Raw genomic sequence first — 13207 nt, forward strand, 5'->3', positions numbered from 1 at the left:
ATATGGGGAACACTCCTGCCTTCAGGTAGGGGGACCACCCCAGTGTTCCCCATTAAAAGCTGTTTCAGCGCTCAATGAAATTCCCCACCTGACTCACTCTTTGAGTGTCTGCGTGCTTAATTCTTCCTGGTTGTCAGACAAAAACCCAGATTTAGCTATGCTATGGAGGAAAAATCCTGCATCAAAAGCACTTCGGACAGTGGCAAATAGCAAACACTATATATGTGTTAAGCATTATCATCTTATTACTATTTTCATTATTGCTTATTATTGTCCCCATTCCCCTCCAGCACCAGTGGTAACCATCCTCCTGGATTTGTTTTCCTTATTCCACTCGTTCTTAAAAAATAAAATTTCCAAATATGTATCCATAAAATATCTGTCTAATTTTCTGCAGCTCACTGTTTTAGTCATCATTGTGTTTGTAAGATTCAACTATTTTGACATGTGTCACTGAAATTCTTAACTTTGATTGTTCTTTAGTATACATTGTGCACCTATGCAATCATTTATTTATTCATTATTCTGTCAGTGGTCATTGTGAGTTTTTTCCACAAACAACGCTCATTGAATCCTGGTGTCCATATAATGAGAATTTTTTTTTGGGGGGGTGGCATTTGCAGAAGTGGAATTTCAGGGCTTTGGGTATATGCATTGTGAACCCCAAATATCTGAGACAGGTCTCCGTTAATTTAGAAAGTTTATTCTGTCAAGGTTGAGGATGCACGCCTGTGACACAGCCTCAGGAGGTCCTAACAACCTGCGCCTGAGGTGGTCGGGGTACAGCTTGGTTTTATACATTTTAGGGATACATGAGACATCAATCAAATATGTGAGATATACATTGGTTCCATCCAGAAAGCTGGGACAACTCAAGCAGGGAGGGCGTTTCTAGGTTATAGGTAGGTGAGACACAAAGGGTTCCATTCTTTTCCGTTTCTTTTCTTTGTTTGTTTGTTTGTTTTGATGTGGAGTCTCACTCTGTTGCCCAGGCTAGACAGCAGTGGCATGATCTTGGCTCATTGCAACCTCACCTCCTAGGTTCAAGCAATTCTCCTGACTCAGCCTCCCGAGTAGCTGGGATAACAGGTGCTTGCCACCACACCCAGCTAATTTTTTTTTTTTTTTTTTTTTTTTTTTTTGAGATGGAGACTCACTCTGTCGCACAGGCTAGAGTGCAGTGGCACAATGTTGGCTCACTGCAAGCTCCGCCTCCTGGGTTCACACCATTCTCCTGCCTCAGCCTCCCGAGTAACTGGGACTACAGGGGCCCGCCACCACATCGGGCTAATTTTTTTGTATTTTTAGTAGAGACGGGGTTTCACCATGTTAGCCAGGATGGTCTTGATCTCCTGACCTCGTGATCTGCCCACCTTGGCCTCCCAAAGTGCTGGGATTACAGGCATGAGCCACCACACCCAGCCCACACCCAGCTAATTTTTGTATTTTTTGTAGAGATGGAGTTTTGCCATGTTGACCAGGCTGCTCTCGAACTCCTGACCTCAGGTGGTCTGCCCACCTCAGCCTCCCAAAGTGCTGGGATTACAGGCGTGAGCCATCGTGCAGGGCTGCATTCTTTTCAGCTTCTGATTAGCATTTCCAAAGAAGGCAATCAGATATGCATTTATCTCAGTGAGCAGAGGGATAACTTTGAATAGAATGGGATGCAGGTTTGCCCTAAACAGTTCCCAGCTTGACTTTTCCCTTTAGCTGAGTGATTTTGGGGCCCCAAGATTTATTTTCCTTTCACAGCATCTTCAACTTTACAATATAATGCCAAACTATGAAGTGATTAAACCAATTTACAGTAAAAATATTTTATGAGAGTTCTCCACAATTCAATCAAGTGGGATAAAAAAATGAAACAGTAACTCATTGATGTTTTAATTTTAATTTTATTGATTGTTAAGGAAGTTGAAATTGTCCTATGTTTACAGTCAGTTTGAGTTTCTTCTTTTGTGAAGTGCTCTGAAGTGTTCTGACAATGTTTCCATTGCATTGTGTCTTTCTCACTGATGTGTTTTATACCTATTATGCATATTGATTATTTGTCAATTACCTGCATTGCAAATGTCTTCTGGCAGTTTGTGGCAACAATTTTCATTCCCTTTTTGGTGTATTTTGGTGAACAAAAGTTTGTCATTTTATAAGCAATTTAAAAATTATTTTCCTTTTGGGCTAGAATGTTTAGTGTTTCTTTAACCATATTTAACAATCACTATACTTAGTTCAAATAACATATTCTCATACATTGAAAAATCTTTTAATTTTCTTCTAATATTTGTCTTTATCCCTCTAGAATTAATTTTATGTATGGTATGAGGTGGGGATCCAAGTTCATTCTTTTTCATTATGGTTACCTAACTTACTCAAAATCTTTTGTTGATAATTTGTCCTTTTCCCTATAATTTGAAAAGTCAGTTTTGCTTATATATGGATTCCCATTAATAAATTTTCCATATATATGTGTAACTTATTTTAAGGACTGTCTGTTCTATACAGTTCATCTATATGTCTAAATCTGCACCATTATTGCTTATAAATTAATATAGCTTTGTGATACATCTTGATACATCATCTTGTTTTATCCCTGAAGAGGCACCCGATTATCTTTAGTCCTTTGATTTTCTACATATATTTTAGAATCAGCATGTTTCCCTGTGAACGCTGTTGGGATATAGTTTGGGGTTACATTGAATTTGTAGATCAATTTGAAAAGCAGCAGAATCTTTACATGATTGAGTCTTCCTATCCATGGAAACTTTAACTACCCAATTTATCTAGTTCTTCTTTAAGTCTTTAAATAAAATGTCTTAAGAGTCTCCTTAAAGATTTTTGCCCACCTTTGTTTAGTCAATTCCTAGTTATTCTATGTATTTTTGTAGCTCTTATTAAGGGAGGAGACCACCCCTCATATTGTCTTATGCCCAATTTCTGCCTCCAAAGAAAGAAGTAAAAACTGAAAGGCAGAAATGAAATCCACAAGCAGACAGCCCAGCGCCACACCCTGGGCCTGGTAGTTAAAGATCGACCCTGACCTAATCGGTTATTTGCATAAAAAAAAGCACTGTGAAGATCCCTGTCCTGTTCTGTTCCTTTCTAATTACCGGTGTATGCAGCCCCCAGTCACATACCCCCTTCTTGCTCAATCGATCACAACCCTCTCAGGTGAACCCCGTTAGAACTGTGAGCCCTTAAAAGGGACAGAAATTGCTCACTCGGGGAGCTCGGTTGTTGGAGACATGAGTCTTGCTGAAGCTCCTGGCTGAATAAAGCCCTTCCTTCTCTAACTCAGTGTCTGAGGAGTTTTGTCTGCGGCTTGTCCTGCTACATTATAAATGGAATCTTTTTTAAGGTTACTTTTTCTAACTTTTTGTGCCTGGTGTATAAAAGGCAAATGATTTTAGAATTGCTCTTATATTTATATATTATTTTCTATGTAGGTATCATGGTTAATTTTATGTATCAACTTGACTGGTCCGTGGGGTGCCCAGACATTTGGCCAGATGGTATTCTGAGTCTGTCTGTGAGGGCACTTCTGGACGAGCTAACATTTGAATCAGTAGACTGAGTGAAGCAGATTGGTTTAATGTGGTGTAAGTGGGTATTATCCAATCAACTGAAGCTCTGAACAGAACACAAAAGGTGACCTTTTCCCGAGTAAGAAGGAACTCCTCTTGCCTTGACTGCCGGAGCTGAGACATCAGTTTTTTCTGGCTTTGGACTCAAACTGAAACATCAGCTTTGCATGGGTCTCAAGGCTACTGGCTGGACTGGAACTTACCCCATGGGCTCTCCTGATTCTTGGCTCTTTGGACTCAGACTGAAACTACACGATGGCTCTCCTGGGTCTCCTTGCCAATTGTAGATCTTGGAACCTTTCATACTTCATAACTGCATGAGCCAATTCCTTCTAATATATCTATATAATGTATCTGTCTATATAATAAATAAATATCTCTATGTACTTACATAACTCGGTATGTTACATCTATCTATCTATCTATCTATCTATCTATCTATCTATCTATGTATCTATCTATCTATCTATCTATCTATCTATCTATCTATCTATCTATCTATTCTCTGTGTCTCTGGAGAACCCTGACATAGTAAGCAATCATATCACCTGCAAATGATGAAAGCTATGTATTTTCCAAATCAATCTTTCACTGACTAGTGCCCCCTAGAGGGAATGATAATTGGAATTATTATCTTGCTCTGATTTTAAAGGAAGTAGATACTTCAAATAATTCATCATGGAGTGCAATATTTTCTGTAGGCTTTTAGTAGATAACTTCATCAGTTTAAAGAAGATCCTTAGATTATGAACCATTTAAAATTATGAATGAATATTAGATGTTATCAAATGCTTTTTCTGCATCCATTTAGATAATCATGTTTTTCCTTTAATCTGTTAATGCAGTGAATTACATTAATAGATTTCCTAAGTCATTAATCTGCTAAAGTGCATTTCTGGGACAAACCAGACTTGGTGATGACATTTTATGTATTTCAGTGTGCAAATATTGGACTAGGATTTTTGTATCCATATTCCTTATTTTGACCTGTAATTTTATTACTTGTACTAAGTATTAGCCTCACAAAAGGCATTGCCAGATGTTTTCTTTTCTTCTATTCTGAAATTGTTTGTGAAAAAATATATTTTGTTGCAGCACATGATTCTGTATTGTGGATTAGTTTGATAGTATGTGGAAAGCATCTTGGTTTGTGTGGGATTTTCCCCCCAGCATATTAATATTTTACACTCAAAGTAAGAGGATCTGAATGCAGGCAAAACAACACAGCTGAGAGTACAACTTGAGAATATGGGGCTGTGCCTGTTGTAGCTTTGACTCACAGTCTCTCTCAGCTTAGTGTGACCCCTTGTTCTCTTACAAACACTTCTGTTTGGTCTTCATAACTCAGTGGCATTAACCCTTCAACATATCCTTTCCCTCCAACATACTTTCATCTTTCTTAAAAGGTCAAGTTCTCAGTTTATTATAATATGTATGTATAGATATGCACATATGTACTTATGTTTTTAACAATTTATTATGCCCTTTTAACTTTGCTGTTATTTTTCTTTTTTTTTTTTTTTTTTTTTTGAGACGGAGTCTCGCTCTGTCGCCCAGCCCAGGCTGGAGTGCAGTGGCGCGATCTCGGCTCACTGCAAGCTCCGCCTCCCGGGTTCACGCCATTCTCCTGCCTCAGCCTCCCGAGTAGCTGGGACTACAGGCGCCCACAACCGCGCCCGGCTAATTTTTTGTAATTTTTAGTAGAGACGGGGTTTCACCGTGGTCTCAATCTCCTGACCTTGTGATCCGCCCGCCTCGGCCTCCCAAAGTGCTGGGATTACAGGCGTGAGCCACCGCGCCCGGCTCTTTGCTGTTATTTTTCATTAGGATTGTGGTTTTCACTGGTGTTCTGGTTCCAAACCTCCTTATGTTCTGAATAGTCTGTTACAATCCTACTATTCCAATACCTCTGTTTATGTTTTGTCTGCAGTACAACACAAGAATTTTCAGAAATACCTATACTGTGGTCTAGCAGAAACACCTTATTCATTCCTTGATTATTTTGTGGCATTTGTCTGAGCCTGGATCTCCACTTGCTGTCCCCTCTGCTTGGTAGCCATCAACATTTCTTTTTTTCACACATTTCTTCTAGTCTCTGCCCAAGTATTTCCTACCATAAAGGCCTTCTATATACCGAACTTGACATCCACATGCAAAAGGTTGAAGTTGGATCCCTACCTCACATCATATACAAAAATTAACTCCACATGGATCAAAGACCTAAATATGAGAGCTAAAGCAATAGAAAACTATATAGGTGGTGGTTCTCCAACACTGTGAATGCCCTATGATTATAGAATGGAAAACTACAACAACCAATCAGGCAGGAGTACTCATGGCCAAGCCCTTTTAGGAATAAAGATTTGGGTAGCCCCACCACGTTAAGATACATGACCAGCTGAAGTGTGTGCCAAAGGCAACAGGAATATGGAATAGGTAGTGGAAGAAGATAGTAATAAGTACTACCTATGACTACATGACCAGTGATAGAAATGAGGACTGTACTTGAGTATTTTTTCCTTGTTTGGTTATGAATGTGTTTTGATAATATTTCTTCCCTATCTTATCCCTCATCATGTAACATACAATGTGTTGACTTTATGTCATAGTATTTAAGTATGGTTAACTTTACATCATAGAATTTAAGTTAATGGACATCAAGCAGAAGAGCAAACATCACCTAAAGACTTTTCATCTTCTGGGGAAAGGATTAGTGCACTTTCAGTTGTATGCAGGGATTTATCATGTTAGGCAGAAGTATGACCTTTAGTTGTCTTGATTTGGAGATTAAGTATGGTTTAAGTGCTACATATGCATGCCAAGTTGACAAGGGGTAGACTTCTGATGATTAATTCTATGTGTCAACTTGTCTAGCCCAGAATACTGATATTTAGTTAAATATTATTTGAGATGTGTCTGTGACAGTGTTTTTGGATGATATTTACATTTAAAACAGTGGGCTTCAAGTAAAGCAGATTGCCTTCCATAATGTGGGTGAGCCTCATCCAATCAGTTGAAGGCTGAACAGAACAAAAAACAGACCTGACCAGAGCAAGAAGGAATTCTGCCAGCAGATGGCCTTCAGACTTGAATGGCAACACTGACTCTTCCTGGGGATCCAGACTGCCAGACTGGCTAACCTCCATAATCACACAAGCCAATTCCTTAAAACAAACTCCTCTCTCTCTCTCTCTGTCTGTCTGTCTGTGTGTGTGTAAGAGTTCTGTACAAATTTTAAATGTTAGGCCCTTATCAGATGTATAGAATGTATCAAATGTTTAAAAATATTTTCTTTTTTTTTTTTTTTTTTTTTTGAGACGGAGTCTTGCTCTGTCGCCCAGGTTGGAGTGCAGTGGCCGGATCTCGGCTCACTGCAAGCTCCGCCTCCCGGGTTCACGCCATTCTCCTGCCTCAGCCTCCCGAGTAGCTGGGACTACAGGCGCCCGCCACCTCGCCCGGCTAGTTTTTTGTATTTTTAATAGAGACGGGGTTTCACCGTGTTAGCCAGGATGGTCTCAATCTCCTGACCTTGTGATCTGCCCGCCTCGGCCTCCCAAAGTGCTGGGATTACAGGCGTGAGCCACTGCACCTGGCCTTTTTATTTACTTTTGAGCTTATTGCTAATGTATAGAAATATAACTTATTTTCATATATTGATCCAATACCCTGCAAATTTGATGAATTAATTTATTAGCTGTAGCAGGATTTTTTTTGTACATTCTTTGTGATTTTCCAAATAAAGGATCATGTCATCTCTGAATAGAGAGTTTTACTTCTTCTTTTCCAGTGTACATGTCTTTTATTTCTTTTTCTGGCCTAATTGCTCTGACAGGAATTTCTGGTACAATGTTGAATAGCAGTGGGGAAAGTGGCATTCTTGTGTTGCTCCTGATTTTAGGGGGAAAGCTTTCATCTTTTATCATTGAGTATGTTAGCCACAAGTTTTTCATAAATTGCCTTTACTGTGTTGAATGAGTCCCTTTTTTATTCCTAGTTTTCTGAGTGTTTTTATTCTAAAAGTATATTCAATTTTTAAAAAATGCTTTTCCTGCATTGATTAAGATTGATTGAGATGCTCATGTGACTTTTTTCCTTCATTCTAGTAATGTGGTGAGTTATAGTGATTGATTTTCATATGTTGAACCACCTCTGCATTTCTGAGATTAATCTCACATGCTCATGGTGCATAATCCTTTTTATATGCTGCTGGATTCAGTTTTCTAGTATTGTGTTGATGATTTTTTGCATCTATATTCATAAGTGATATTGATCTATAGTTTACTTGTATATCTTTGTCTGGCTTGGTACCAGGTTAATGCGGACCTCATATGTAGAATGGCTGAGGAAGCGTTCTCTCTTCTTTTGTTGTTGTTCTGGTGTTTTTTATTTTGTTTTGTTTTGTTTTGAAGAGTTTGAGAAGGATGGGTGTTAATTCTTCTTTAACTGTTCGCTAGAACTCACCCAGTGAAACAAAGGTTTTTCCTTTTTTGGGAGATTTTTGATTACTGATAACAATCTGTTGTCAGTCTGTTAAGATTTTCTTTCTTTTTTGAGACGGAGTCTCACATTGCGCTCCAGGCTGGAGTGCAGTGGCGTGATCTCAACTAACTGCAAGCTCTGCCTTCTGTGCTTACGCCATTCTCCTGCCTCAGACTACCGAGTAGCTGGGACTACAGGTGCCCGCCACCAAGCCCGGCTAATTTTTTGTATTTTTAGTAAAGACGGGGTTTCACCGTGTTAGCCAGGATGGTCTCGATCTCCTGGCCTCATGATCTGCCCCCCTCGGCCTCCCAAAGTGCTGGGATTACGGGCGTGAGCCACCGCACCCTGCTAGGTCTGTTAAGATTTTCTATTTTCTTCTTGAGTCAGTTTGGTAGTTTGTGTGTTCCCAGGAATGCGTTCATTTCTTCTAGGTTATCTAATTTGTTAGCATACAATTGTTTGTAGTATTCTCTTATAACTATTTTTATTCCTCTATGGTCAGTAATAATGTCCCCACTTTTATTTCCAACTTTTAGCACTGGGGGAGCACCGAATTAGGTAAAATAAAGATCTACCTTTCAAGTAGGATCTTCCAGCGAACCATCACATGGGTCTGACAGTGACAACTTTGCAGCCTTATGTTTTAGGGGAGTCTCATAAGCAACATTAAACTAGATTTGGTTTCACAAAAACTATAAATTTTTGTCTCTTAACTGAAACATTTAGCAGAATTACATTTATTTGAGTTACTAAGATACTTCAGTTTAGTTCTCACATCTTACTTTTTACTTTCTAATTGTCATACTTTTTTATGTTTTAAAATATTTGTGAAAAGTAACACATAAATTCTTTTTAAAATGCAAGACCAAGACTGTTCAGTGTAACAGAAGAGTGTAAATAAAACACCCGCATAACCCCTCACAACCCATAGGCACTCTCACGAGTCACCTGCCAGTCATGATCCTTCTTTGCATTTCTTTGTGCTTTTGCTACTGAGGTGTGCATCTCTAAACACTGTGATTTACTTTGCCTGTTTATGGATACTATGCAAAATGGAATTACAGTATGTGTATTCAATTATATGGAAGATTAATCTGTGCTATTATGTGTCATTTTGGCTCACTCCTTTTTCTATATAATATTCCATTTCAGTGCATGGAATACCACAAGTTATTTATTCATTCTACAATGTACCTTTGATTTGTTCCATTTTTTTCTCCAATAAATAACAGTACCTTGAATGTTCCTATGCATATATCTGTGCATTCATTTCTCTAGGGAATATACCTACAAATACATGCTGAGACCTAGGGCATGTATATCTTCGACTTTAGTAAATAATTCAAGACTGTGTTCTTGCAAATTGCACTAATTTACCCTCCTACTGGCAGTGTATGAGGGTTCCTATTTTTCATCACCCTTAACACAGGGAATTTTGAATCTTTTCAATTTTAGCCTTTCTTCTGGATAGTTCGTTGTGGTTTTAATCTATATTTCCCTAATTTTTAATGAGGCTAAATGTATTTCATTTTGTTATTGATATTTTGATACCGTTTTTTGTGAACTGACTGCTCAAATCTTTTACCCATTTTTCTAATGTGTAATTTGTGTTTTTATTATTGATTCCTAGAAGTTCAGTCTGCATTCTGAAGATGAGCGCTTCGTTGGTTATATGGGTTGTAAATACCTTCTCCCACTTGGTGGCTTTGCCTTTTCACTCTCTTTATAGTGTCTTTTCCTCTTGTTTTGTTTTCTAGAAAAGTAGTGTTATGAACTCTTATAAACCTATCATCTAGCTTTGATCATTATCAACACTTCATCCTCATCCTTATGCTGTCTGTAAGACAGTTCTTAATTTTAGGGTTATCAAATGTATAGTTCCTTTCTTTTATGATTAGTATTATTTGTGTGTATTCAGTTTAAGATATCTTTCCCTAAGGTCATGAAATACTCTCACCTACAATCTTTGACCTATTTATTGGTTTGTGATGTGGTTTACCTCTGTTCCCCATGCAAATCTCATGTTGAAATGTGATCCCGAGTATTGGAGGTGGGGCCAGGTGGGAGGTGATTGGATCACGAGGGCCGACTTCCGCCTTGCTGTTCTCACGATAGTGAGTGAGCTCTCACAAGGTCTGGATGTTTAAACATGTGTAGCACTTCTCCCTTCTCTCTCTTCCTCTTGCTCTGGGCACGTGAAGACATGCCTGCTTCTCCTTCCCCTTCTGCCATGATTTTAAGTTTCCTGAGGTCTCCCCAGCTGTGTTTCCTGTAGAGCATGTGGAACTGTGACTCAATCAAACCTTTTTTCTTCATAAATTATCTAATCTCAGGTAGTTCTTTACAGCAGTGTGAGAACAGGCTAAGACAGTTTGCATTTCCCGTTTAGGTAAATAACGCATCTGAATTGGTTTTGGTGTGTGGAATGAGGTAGGGGTGTAGTTCCATTTATTTTCATGGGGGCACCCAATTTTCCCACTTCATTGATTGAAAAGACTGTCTTTTACCCACAACTCTGTAGTGTCATCAGTCCCAGTCTTTTTCTCTTGCTCTGTGTGTGTGTGTGTGTGTGTGCGCGCGTGCATGTGTGCGTGTGTGTGTGTGTGTGTGAGCGTGTGTGCTGCTGTGGCCTCCAGCTGGCCCTCCAGAGCCCTGTCTCAGGCTTCGTGGCTGGGGTCGTTGGGGATCCTGAGCTAAACTGATGCTGATCACGACAATCCCGCTCACACAACTGCCCAGGGGCTTCCATCCCCAGTGGAGCCCACGAGGCTGACTCTGGCTGTTGCCTGCGATGGTGTCCGTGCCACAGTGGCAGAGGTCGACAGTTATGACAGAGGGGCAAAGCCGAAAATGTTTACTCTCGGGTTTTCTATTGCTGCTGTAACAGTTGCCACAAACTTAGTTCATGAAAACAATGCAAATTTATTCTCTCACAGTCTGAAACCAGTTTCACGAGGTAGAAATCAGGGTGTCAGCAGGACTGCCCCCGTCCAGAGGCTCTTGGGGAGACCCATTTCCTTGCCTTTCCCAGGTGTCAGAGCGGCCTTCCTTGGCCCTTTCTGCATCTTCAAAGCCTACATGTAGCATCTTTGCATCACTCCCTGCTGCCATCTTCATGGCACCTTCTCTTATTCATAAGGGTGCTACAATTACATGGGGCCCAAGTGACAATTCAGGTCTTACAACCTTAATGTGATCACATCTATAACGTCCCCTTTGCTATATAAGGTAGCCTTCACAGGTTCTGGGAATTAGAACTTGGACAGAAGCAAGGGTATCATTCAGCCTACACATGGCCCTTTAGGAAAAAGTTTTCTTGGCTGGGCATGGTGGCTTATGCCTATAATCCCAGCACTTTGGGAGGCTAAGGTGGAAGGACTGCTTGAGCCCAGGAGGTGGAAGCTGCAGTGAGCCATGATTGGGCCACTGCACCATTGCACTCCAGCCTGGGTGACAGTGAAACCCTGTCAAAAAAAAGAAAAAAAATGTCAAAAAGAAAAGTTTTCTGAGCCATGTTCTGAGTAGATGTTCACTGCATATCTGGGATAACTTCTCTGAGATTATTCTATGGCCTTGTTGTATAGCACTTTGATTTCTCTAATTTTGAAGAAAACTTGTGTTCTGGTTAAAGATTTTCCTATTTAAAAAACAAAACAGGCCAGGTGCGGTGGCTCACGCCTGTAATCCCAGCACTTTGGGAGGCCGAGGCGGGCGGATCACGAGATCAGGAGATGGAGACCATCCTGGCTAACAGGGTGAAATCCCGTCTCTACTAAAAATACAAAAAATTAGCTGGGTGAGGTGGCGGGCTCCTGTAGTCCCAGCTACTCGGGAGGCTGAGGCAGGAGAATGGCTTGAACCCGGGAGGCGGAGCTTGCAGTGAGCCAAGATTGCACCACTGCACTGCAGCCTGGGAGAGAGCAAGACTCCGTCTTAAAAATAAATAAATAAATTAATTTAATTAAATTAAATTAAAAATAAAAAAATAAAGAAATAAAAAGTAAAGCAATATCCCCTAACTAATGGGTTCCTTAAAAATGAAGTTTCTCAAATATATTTCATGCTTGAAATCCCTCATTGCCCTGTGGAAAGGCAGCTTAAATAAAACACAACCTTTATAAACCAGTCTCTGGTGCATTTAAACATTTCTGTTTCAAAACGGAGGCAGTTCCTCCATTATCAAAACTGTGAGCCCAAAAGGTGGTGTTCATATTGAACTTCAAGTCAATGCCAGTTACAATCAATAAAAACCCTAGGGACTGGTATCATGAAAGCGGATGAATTCTAAACCCCGATATGATGAGTCAATTCCTTTGGAAAGCTGTTTGGGCCTTTCACTTAGGATAAGATTCAGATTTGATCAAATTACTTTATAATTTTCCTTTTGAAAATACTCCTTCATTTATATAATGCCATAAGCAGGCAAAACTGTACCACAGGTTATTTAGGAATAGATGCTTATTTTATTATGCGTTCCAAATTAACCTACACTTGATGCATTTCATTGTTGTTGTTGTTAGTTTTGAGACAGAGTCTCGCTCTGTCACATGGGCTGAAGTGCAGTGGTGCGATCTTGGCTCACTGCAACCTCCGCCTCCTAGGTTCAAGTGACTCTCTGGCCTCAGCCTCCCAAGTAGCTGGGATTACAGGCATGCACCACCACGTCCGGCTAGTTCTGTAGTTTTAGTAGAGATGGGGTTTCGCCATATTGTTCAGGCTGGTCTCGAACTCCTGACCTCAAGTGATCCACCACATCGGCTTCCCAAAGTGCTGGGATTACAGGCGTGTGCCACGGTGCCTGGCCCGCTTGCTACATTTCTATGTACCACACTCATGTAAGCTGTGAACCACAGCCGGCCCACTGTGAACCACCAGCGTTTTGCAGTAGCTGTTTCCAATTGAACTTTGCATTTCAATAGCTACAGTACTTTGCATTTGGCAGTCAGCTGGGAGGAACAGGCCCTGCTTCTTCGGGCTGTTCTATATGGCGGCAGGGTGCACCAGGAGAAACGCTTGGCTCAAGCAGGACTGGAGCAGGCTGAGTTCGCACCCAATGCCTGCGCTTACCTACACTCACCTCAGAACCCCTGTGATGAGTTACTGCTGTCTCAAGGCTAAGGCCTGGCAGCCTTGGGAGGAAACAC

The 13207-nt window shown here is 40.4% G+C and overlaps 1 pseudogene; it reads left to right on the top strand.

Moving 5' to 3' along the window:
• LOC105484090 (uncharacterized) overlaps positions 1-13207 on the top strand; it is a 30841-nt pseudogene that overhangs the window by 14173 nt on the left and 3461 nt on the right.

The sequence above is a fragment of the Macaca nemestrina genome, chromosome 6, assembly GCF_043159975.1.
Source record: "Macaca nemestrina isolate mMacNem1 chromosome 6, mMacNem.hap1, whole genome shotgun sequence".
NCBI lineage: Eukaryota > Metazoa > Chordata > Mammalia > Primates > Cercopithecidae > Macaca > Macaca nemestrina.